Below are 10,629 nucleotides of genomic sequence, written 5' to 3' on the forward strand. Positions count from 1 at the left end.
ATACAGTGCTTATATGTTTACTTATTCTTATATGGGAGTAGCAGTCTTACTCCCAAATATTTACCCAAGAGAACTAAAAACTTATGTGCACACAAAAATCTGTACACGCATGTTTATTTCAGCTTTATTTTTAATTGTTAAAACTTGGAAACAACTCCAATGTGAATAAATGAATCAACAGTTTGTGGTATATCTATACACTGGAATACTACTTTGCAACACAAGGGAGAAAGTAACCCTGATGGATTCATGCAACAACATGTGTGAATCTCAAAGGTATTTTGTTAAGTGAAAGAAGCTAGAACCCAAAGGCATCATATTGTATGACTCCATTTATATGACATTCTGGGAAAGGCTAAACTATTGAGATAGAAGACAAATCTGAGGTTGCCAGGAGTGGGGTGTGGGGAGGGGTTGATCACAAAGAGGCAGCAAGCAGGAATTTTTGGGATGATGAAACTTTTTGGATCATGACTGTGATGGTATACACAGTTCTATGCATTTGTCAAAATCCATAGAAATATACATGACAAAGAGTGAATTATGTAAATTTAAAACATGTAAAGTGTTATTATTGATTTCTAGTTTAATTCCATTGTGGTCTGAAGGCATTGTATGATTTCTATTTTTTTAAATTTGTTGAGGTGTTTTATGTCTCAGGATGTGGTCTATCTTGGTGAATGCTCCATGCAAGCTTGAGAAGAAAGTGTGATCTGCTATCATTGGATGAAGTGCTCTATAGATGTCAATTATATCTAGTTGATTGATGATGCTGTTGAGTTCAACTGTGTCCTTACTGATTTTCTGCCTGCTAGATCTGTCCATTTCTGAGAGAGGGGTGTTGAAGTCGCCAACTATTATAGTGGATTTGTCTATTTCTGCTTATAGTTCTATCAGTTTTTGCCTCACATAGTTTGACACTCTGTTGTTAGGCACATGCACGTTCACAATTGTTATGTTTTCTTTGAGAATTGACCCCTTTATCATTATATAATGCTTTTATTTATCTCTGATAACTTTCCTTACTTTAAAGTCTGCTCTGTCTGAGATTACTATAGCTACTGTTGCTTTGTTTTGATTATTGTTAGCATGGTATATTTCTCTCTGCCCATTTACTTTTAATCTATATGTGTCTTTGTATTGAAAGTGGGTTTCTGGTAGACAACATATAGTTAGGTCATGTTTTTTGATCCCTTCTGACGTTCTCTGTTTTATAAGTGGTACATTTAGATCATTGACATTTAAAGTGTTTTTTGATATAGTTGACATATACTTACTATATTCATTACTGTTTTCTATTTGTTTCTCTTGTGTGTTGGTTTTTTTTGTTTGTAAGGAGGACTAGCCCTGAGCTAACATCCGATGCCAATCCTCCTCTTTTTTCTTGAGGAAGACTGGCCCTGGGCTAACATCCGTGCCCATCCTCTTCTACTTTATACGGGACGCCGCCACAGCATGGCTTAGCAAGCGGTGCGTTGGTGCGCGCCTGGGATCCGAACCTGCGAACCCCAAGCTGCCGCAGCAGAGCACACACAGTTAACCACTGCGCCACTGGGCCGGCCCCTGTTTCTTTTGTTTTTTGTTCCTGTTTTTGTCTTCCACTCTTTTTCTGCCTTTTATGGTTTTAATTGAGCATTTTGTATGATTCCATTTTCTCTCCTTTCTTAGCATATCAGTTACAGTTTTTTAAAACTTTTTTAGTGGTTACCCTAGAGTGCAATATATATTTACAGCTAATCCAAGTCCATTTTCAAATAACACTATACTACTTCCTGGGTAGCATAAGTATTTTATAATAACAAAATAATCCTAATTCCTTACTCCCATCCCTTGTATCATTGCTGTTATTCATTTCACTTATATGTAAGCACACATAAGCATACATATTCGTAAGCGTACATAATCAAATACATTGTTATTTTAAACAAACTGTTATCTGTTAGATAGATTAAGAATAAGAAAAATAAGAGTTTTTGGTTTACTTTCACTTATTCCTTCTTCAACTCTCATCCTTTCTTTATGTAGATCTGAATTTCTGACCTATATTATTTTCCTTCTCTCTAAAGAACCTCTTTTAACATTTCTTGCAGAGCAGGTCTATTGGCAACATAGTCCCTCAATTTTTGTTTGTCTGAGAAAGTCTTTATTTCTCCTTCACTTTTGAAGAATAATTTCATAGAGTATAGAATTCTAGGTTGGTGGGTTTTTTTCTCTGAACACTTTAAATATTTTACTCAACTTTCTACTTGCTTGCATGGTTTCTGAGAAGTTAGATGTAACTCTCATCTTTGTTCCTCTATAGGTAAGATGTTTTTATACTCTGGCTACTTTCAGGATTTTTTCTTTATTTTTGGTTATAATTTGAAGATATACCTAAGTGTAATTTTTGGGGGCTTTTATCTTGCTCAGTATTCTTTGAGCTTCCTGGATCTGTGGTTTGGTGTCTGACATTAATTTGGGAAAATTCTTGGTCATTATCTTTTCAAATATTTCTTCTGTTCCTTTCTCTCTTTTTTCTCCTTCTGGTAATCCCATTACACGTATGTTACATCTTTTGTAGTTGTCCCACAGTCCTTGGATATTCTGTTCTTTTTTTTTTTTCAGTCTTTGTTCTTTTTGCTCTACAGTTTTCAAGGATTCTATTGATATATCCTCTAGCTCAGAGATTCTTTCCTCAGCCATGTCTGGCCTACTAATAAGCTCCTCAAAGCCATTCTTCGTTTCTGTTACAGTGATTTTTATTGCTAGCATTTCTTTCTGAATCTTTCTTAGGGTTTCCATCTCTCTGCTTACATTACCCATCTGTTCTTGCATGATGTTTACTTTATCCATTAGAGCTCTTAGTATATTAATCACAGTTGTTTTAAATTCCCAGTCTGATGATTCCAACATCCTTGCCATGTTTGATTTTGATACTTACTCTGTCTCTTCAAATTATGTTTTTTGTGTTTTGGTATATGCCTGGTAAATTTTCTTGATAGCTGTATATGATGCACTGGGTAAAAGGAACTGCTGTAAATAGGCCTTTGGTGATGTGGCAGTGAGGTGTTGGGGAGGGGAAGCATTCTATAGTCCTAAGATTAGGTCTCAGTTTTTCAGTGAGCCTATGCCTCTGCACTGTGAACTTCATGACTGTTTCTCAGGGTTTTTTTTCCCCCCTTAGGTGAGACAGGATGGCTAGAGTGGGCTGGAGTTGGGTATTTCCCCTCGCCTAGGTCAATTAGGCTCTGATAATACTCCAGTAGGTTAAGCTCTTATTAGGCAGTTTTCCCTGAGGGTGGGCCTTGTTAAGAAGAACAGAGTGCTCTGGAGTGAATGGTTCCTTTTCCCCTCCTCCTGCCAGGAGCACAAGGGGATTTTTCTCAGATACTTACTGTGGGAACCTAGTCAAGCTCCTGGAGGTAAATCTCACAATGTTCTGGGGGCCCCTCTATGACTGGATCACCCCAGAGTTCTTCACTTTCAGAGTTGTCCACACTGAGCCTTCACCAATCTGTCCATTACAGTTCAGGTTTTCCTACCCTGGCCCTGGTTCTGGAGGTGGTTTCTGCGCGCGAGTCTCTGCTCTGGTGAGCTGCGGCTCTCTGCATTTGCCTGTCCATCTCTCCACTCTTGGGGGAGCAGTTTACCCTGTGTCCTCCCCTGTCTTATGGATCCAAGAATAGTTGTTTGTTGATTTTTCAGTCTGTTCAGCTTTTTACTTGTTATCAGGATGGAGCGGTAACTTCCAAGCTCCTTACGAGCAGAACTGGAAACTGAAAGTGAAAACATATAAATTTTTTAAAAATCAAGCAAGATAAGGGTCAGGAAAAAACTTGTGGATTTTTAAAGTTGTGTGTGTCATCAGTGACTGAGCAGTTTTGATGAAGTGGAGCTCATTGAATCCAAATTGCTTTATGTTTAAGAGGAAGTGAGGTGAGTAAATGGAAACATGTAGTGTAGACAACTCTTTCAAGATGTTTGGCTATAAAGTGGAAAGGGAAATAGCTGGATGAGAATGTGAGTCCATAAAAGTTTTAAATTTTTTATGTGAGACCGATTAGGACTAAAACTAACAAAAATGTACTGACTTCTACTGGGAAAATTATAGAATTTAATAAAAGATATAAAATGGCCAAATAAGTAGATATATCATGTTCACTGATGGGATAACTTAATGTTATGAAAAATTTCTGTGTTCCCTGAATTAATTTATAAATCCAAACAATCTCAATAAAAATGCTAATAGAATTTTTGTGTGTGTGGATTTTGCCAAATGGATTCCAAAATTCATTAGGACTAGCAAATATATAAGAATGCCAACATATGGGGCCGGCCCAGTGGCATAGTGGTTAAGTTCTTGCACTCTGCTTCAACGACCTGGGGTTCGAGGATTCGGATCCTGGGCGCGGACCTACACACTGCTCATCGAGCCATGCCGTGGCAGCATCCCATACACAAAATAGAGGAACGTTGGCACAGATGTTAGCTCAGGGACAATCTTCCTCAAGAAAAAAGAGGAAGATTGGCAATAGATGTTAGCTCAGGGCCAATCTTCCAAAAAAAAAAAAAAAAGAATGCCAAAACAATCTTTGAATATATTATGAATTGCCTTATCAATTTTCAAGACACATTATAAAGCTGTATTAATAGAAACAGTTTGGTACTGGTGCAGGAATAGATATTCGAAATTGAGATATGAGTGGGGTCCCTCTGAGGAAGAATGCTATAACCCTGCCAACATAGTATACTGTAAATCTTCCTCTTTGCCCTTCTGAAAGTGACCTGGGACCCTTTACCAAGGTATCTGTGCATGGGAAGAGGGAAATAGCCAGATTTTTTTGGAATGACTAAGATAGAATTGGAGTTGATGTTAATTCCTGGGGATCCCAAATGCTTTTTGGTCCAATAGTCAGAGTGGAGATTGATAGAGATTAGATGATAAATAGTTCTTTGGTCTGATTCCTTCTCACAGTGGGCCCAGTGGGTCCACACATACAACTCAATAGGAATTCTCTTTGTACCTAAATTTTACCTGAATTTATAGTTCTCAAGAACACATTTGCAAACTAGCAGACTCTTCACACTGGCTCCCTGCCTGTAGAACAATGGCTTATATAATAGGAAAGACCAACTGGAAACCACTGGAATTTCCCTGCTCAACCAAAATAATAAATCAAAAGCAATATTGCATCCCTGAGGAAGTCTGTGGAGAGTAATGCCACCATGCAAGTCTTGAGAGATGCAAGTGTGTTGACTTGGCCTGTATGCATGGTAGTGGGGTTTTGGAGAGTGGTAGCAGATTTTCATACACTTAATCAGGTGGTGATCCTAAATGCTGCTGCTTTTACAGATGTAGTCTCCTTACTGGAGCAAAACAGCACAGTCTCTAAAAACTGGTGTGCAACTATTGTTCTGGCAAATGCTTTATTCTCTCTACATCAACCAAGAAGTAATTTGCTTCCACATGATTGAGTCAACAAAACATTCACTGTTGCTTTCAGCTCTAGCCCTCTCTGTCATAATCGAGGCTAAATAATCCATGAAATCATGCTAATAGATTTGTTGGGCAGGAAGTAGCAAATACCCTGGAAGCTTTAGTAAGATATATGAGTGGGAGATAAACCCCATGGAGACTTGGTGGGTTTGTAGGGCTCTAGGGTTCTGGGGCATACTGAGATCCCTCCTTCAATGTGAAAGTTAAGTTGATGTATCTTCCACCTATTAACATTAAAAAAGATCCAATGCTTTGTAGGCCTCTTTGGGTTCTGGAGCCAATATGTGTCTCATTTGAGTGATTTACTTCGCATATTTACTGAGTTTCAAATGGGGCTCAGAGCAAAAGAAGTCTCTGAAGCTGGTCCAGGGTACAGTATAAGCTATTCTACCATTTAGGCCATATGAATCAGCAGGTCTTTGGCATTTAGGGCTGTTTTCGGGATCTTCTGGCAGCCCTCCACAAGAGAATGACAATGCATGCACCTAGGATTTTAAAGCAAAACCATGCAGATATCCATTTTCCTTTTGAGAAATGGCACCTTTCTTGCTACTTGGTGCTGGTTGGGACTAAATACCTAATTATGGGACAGTCTGAGATGACTGTTATGAACTGGGTATTATCTGATCCATAAAGCTCTAGAGTTGGGCGTGAACAGCAGCACTTCATCATGAAGTGACATGAAACAAGCGGGAAAAGGACTTCCAAGGGCATGGGCCAGGATCCCAGGAGGATTCCAGTCTAGGCGAAGGGTGAACAGGGAGCCCTAGAGGCGGCCTGATGGGGATGTCCTGTCGGCCCTTAGTCCATCTGCACCTGGTCTTCCTCTGTCCTTGTCTGTTCCACATGCAAAGTTTTACCTTTTTACATTTTTTCCTCATTTAGTGTTGATGCGAATCCAGACACTGATTAGAAAACGGCAAGTTCCAATATCTGATCCAAGAAACCTCAACAAGAGAAGCAAAAAACATTCCTTCTTCCTGGAAAGCTGTAGAAAGACAGCCGCTGTCCTGGGGAAGGACATGGTCCTGGTAAGTGCTGTTTGAAAGACACCCACATTTCAGTGGTTATTGCTCTGCCTGGGAAAGTCCTTCCAACCTCTACATCCAGGGAGATCTGAGGGGCTGTCTCTGCTCCTGGCCCAGGTGAACCACACTGAAATCCACCTGTCCTCTGAGGAAGGGGGACTTGAGGGTTTCATTCAGTAGCCAGGGAGGAGGCTGGCCCTCCTCCATTCTCCCACATACAATAAGCTGTGACCATACACAAGTTCTTAATTCAAGGAGGAAAGTGAGATTCTGTGTCTCATTTACATGAGCATAAGAAGTGAAAGAACCACACCACAACACCCAGGCTGTGAAAGAAACAGGATATAATGTAAGAGTCAAATCTACCATTTACTATTAAAGAAATAATATCACTCCTCCCCAATGGGTTAACAGTGGCTGGCGTGGTGATGTCAGGGAGAGGGAGGGGGTGGTGCCCTCCCTCTGGGGATTTAGGGGAAACCAGGGAAAGTCTTAGGATGTCCTCATTCACTCAGGGTGGGAAGAGCTGGCCCGGTGCACCCCGAGGGCGCCAGTGTCCCTGCTGGTCAGGAGGAGCTGCACTTGTGGTCTCCAGAGTGTGACGGCTCATCGCCAAGGGCATGGTGGCTGAAGAGAAGAAACAGACTATTTTGGGGATCCTTCCTGAGATTCATGGCACAACTCCCTGTCCCCTTGCACTCTGATCCAAACCCTGTACCGAGTGCTCAGTCCATCAACAGCACCTCGTTTGTCCCTGATGCACAAGGCATCATTTAACATCACCCATTTCAGAGGATGCAACCGAGTCCCAGAGAGCAGAGGGGAGCGGCCTGTCCCAGGCCTGCTCAGCAGTGGAGCTGGGATCCAGTCCCATGCTTAGCCCGAAGCTGTACTGAGCCCCTGGATTCAGTCGCTCCTGGTACCAACACTCACTTGGCCCTGAACTGGAGGATGTCCGGTTCCTCGTTCTCCTGAAGAGCCGCATTTTGCTCGCCTTCTGGTGTGCGGGCTCCAGCTGGCAGGAGACCCAGTAGCTACAGGACAGAGTGGACCTGTGAGCTACCAGGAGCCACACCTCAGGTGCCCCTCCCAGAGCCTGCCAGCAGCTGAGTCCTGGTGCCCCATGGGTCACCACGCTACGAGTTCTGTGGCTGATCAGCGAGCCAGGCCACAGGCTCTGGAGCTGGACGTCAGAGAGAGTCTGCCCTGCCCTCACCCAACTCCTGTCCCCCTCACCTGTCATGGAAGCTGATGGGCTCCATGGCCTGGAACCAGGCCCCAAATCGCTCGTCGGGCTCCAGGTCATACTGATTTGCAGCCTGCTGGAGCAGCTGGATCCTCCAGATGAGTGTGAATTTCTGGGAGGAAGGACAGGATGCAGACAGGGCTTGGGTGGGGAACGCTGCCAGGGACTTGTGCGGAGTGAGGATCTGGTCTGGGGTCTGTGCTCACTCGGGAACCCTCCTTCCTTCCCACTCCATTCAGGACTTGCCTGTCCTCACAGTTGGCTTGAATTAGTTCCTCATCCAGGAAGGTGTCCTTGATGCCAGCCCCTCCCGCACCCGCCAACGTGATGGGATGCCCAGCTTTGTGGATCTGACTCTCCCAATAAATGTAAGACCCAAGGGATGAGGCCAGAGAAAGTCTTGCCAGGGGAAGTCTGTGATTTCCACTTCCCCACCGTCCCCTTAGCTGCTCATGTCACACCATTTCTGAAAGTTGACCCGATTTCCCTGGAAGGGAGACAGCCAATGTCCATCAGAAACAGCCCCCTAAGCCCAGAACCAACCCCCATCCCAGCCCTTCTCAGGCTGCAGGAATGTCAGGGCCCAGCAGAGGGCAGACCTTCCACAAAGAGAACTTGACACTGGGCCAGGCTCTGGGCTCCAGAGCAGGAGGGACAGGGGAGCTGAGGCCAGAGACCTTATGTAGCACACCCTCTCTGATGACAGACAGGGAGACTGAGGCCTCAGGGAGGAAGGGACAGCTGGAACACAGAAGTGCTTCCTCACTTGCAGGGGCTGATGGCACTCCCCCAGGGGCAGGGCCCGAGGGGGAGGCTGAATCCATCTCAGACACAGCCTCCTGCAGCTCTCCAGGCAGGCAGCTATGAGCTTCACCAGCGGAGCGTCTATTCACGCATTGCTAAGATGGGCCTGACTCCCCAACTCCCAGGGGTGGCCATGGGGCTCTCATGAGAGGAGGTTTGCCAGGTACTGAGAGCTCAGGTCCCAGTGCAGGGCTCTCGCCTCCCAAACCTCAGGATCCTGCTCCCTGGCCCCACCTCCAGGCTCACTCACTTCCAGATCATCCTCCATCCCAATGTCCAGCAGCTTTAGTTGATAGAGGATCATGCCCAGGAAGGGGACGACACCCTGTGAAATCAGGGTGGGAGTGGTGAGATGAGTCCCACCTCTCAGGTGCCCCCATGGACCCTCCCCCAAATCCCTTCACCCCAGCCTCCTGCCCACCACAGACTCCCACAGAGAACAGCCTAGGACCCTCAGTGGCCTCCCCCCAGTTACCCCCTCCAGGACCACCCAACTTCCCCAGTCACCTCCCAGGGGCGGCTTTTGGCAAATCCCACGGTATGTGGTCCCTGCCCCTCCCCTCCATAACCCATCCTGGGCCCAGCCCTTCCAGGCCTCCTCCTGGTCACTTCCAGGGCAGGCATTTCAGGCTCTTGGGCTCCTGGAGCTGGGCTGGAGGAGGAGGGACCCCTCTCTTAGGGAGGCCTCCAGCCGTGAGGTGAGTGACCCCTCCTCTGACACCTGGATCCTCCCCCTCAGGCCACCTCACCTGCTGCTGCTGTCTCTCCTGAGCTCCCTGGGGGTCCATTTGCAGGGTGGCCCTCACAGATATCACCTCCTGCAGGGTCAAAGACAGGCTCAGGGAGGCCATGTTCCCTTCCCCATGTCTCCCAGGGCCCTGATCTTGGACCCTGGCCATCTGGTGTCTATGGCTGCTCTCATTCCAGGGTGCCCTGATTCTAGATCACTCCCAGCTCCAACACTCCCTCTTCTGTGCTCTCAGGCCTGCCCATGCCCCTAAGCCTCTCTCCTCATCAGGAAAGTGTGAGGAGGACTCCCCATGCCTCCCAGGGTCCCCTGAGGACTCAGTGTCATCTGACTGTCACCAGTGCTGTCCCCTCCCCCCTCGAGGAGGAGGAGCACAAAGCTCCTGCACATTCCTCTCCTCCTTGTACCTCATCACCCCTGTCAAGCCTGCAGCACAGATCATCTCCCTCCATTTCTCAGATGAGGAGACCGAGGCCCACAGAGGGGCAGTGACTTGCTCAGGGGCCCACAGAGGAGACCGCTCCCCCTCCCAGCCAGAGGCCCTGGCCCCCGGCCTTCGCTCTTCCTCCAGACACACCTCGGACCAATGTCCTGTCCTCTGGACTCTCGGGGTGTGTTGAGGCCCTCAGTCAACCTGAGCCATGGATGGAGAGGCACAAGGTGTCTTGGGGTCCCATGCAAGTGGCTTCTGTGTTTTCCAGCCCCCTGGGATTCTCTGACACCAGGCTGGACCTGAGGCCATGCCAAAGTCCTAAGCTCCCTAGGATCCCCTCAGGATGGTCCCTGCACAGAACTCCTCCTTCACTCACTCAGGAAGGGGACCCCCGTGTGCCACATCTGAGTGACAGTGTAGGAGTTGACCACGGCACTGTGTAATGGTGACATTTGCATCCTTTTTCACTTGGAAACTTCTAATGTCCCTTCTCCTTTCTCAGCTCTCATGTTTGAAGTCTGTGGTCTGAGCCTTTGCACAATCCTTAGGCCCCTCCTGCCAGGGCCTCGATGGAGGCCATTAAGAATCTGTCATGAAGGTCCATTAAGTATCTGTAGGTTCCTCGATAATTTTCATTGCCATCTGGGGTGTATCCTTGTCGACAAGCACCGGGGGAGACTCACTGGTTTGTCAGCGGTAACCACTATCGGCCTAGAGTGCACAGTCCCAGAGAGCACACAGTTCTGTCCCAGATCCACCATTTGGCCCAAGGCTGTGCAGCCCCTGTGTCCACAAGGCCTGTGTGACCTCACAGTGCCCATCCCTGGGACAGGCAGAATGCCCTCCCCTGCGAGGTGCAGTGAAGACAGAAGGAGCAGCAGGGGCCTGGCTTCC

The 10,629-nt window shown here is 46.3% G+C and overlaps 1 long non-coding RNA gene across 1 annotated transcript; it reads right to left on the bottom strand.

Moving 5' to 3' along the window:
• Window positions 1-6,860: 6,860 nt before the first annotated feature.
• On the bottom strand, window positions 6,861-7,658 carry LOC131403883 (uncharacterized). Its single transcript, XR_009219625.1, has 2 exons — window positions 7,438-7,658; window positions 6,861-7,131 (listed from the first exon to the last, which is right to left on the bottom strand). It is a non-coding gene; the product is annotated as an uncharacterized LOC131403883 (long non-coding RNA).
• Window positions 7,659-10,629: the final 2,971 nt, after the last annotated feature.

This window comes from Diceros bicornis, unplaced genomic scaffold (genome assembly GCF_020826845.1).
Source record: "Diceros bicornis minor isolate mBicDic1 unplaced genomic scaffold, mDicBic1.mat.cur scaffold_93_ctg1, whole genome shotgun sequence".
In the NCBI taxonomy this organism is placed as follows: Eukaryota; Metazoa; Chordata; class Mammalia; order Perissodactyla; family Rhinocerotidae; genus Diceros; species Diceros bicornis.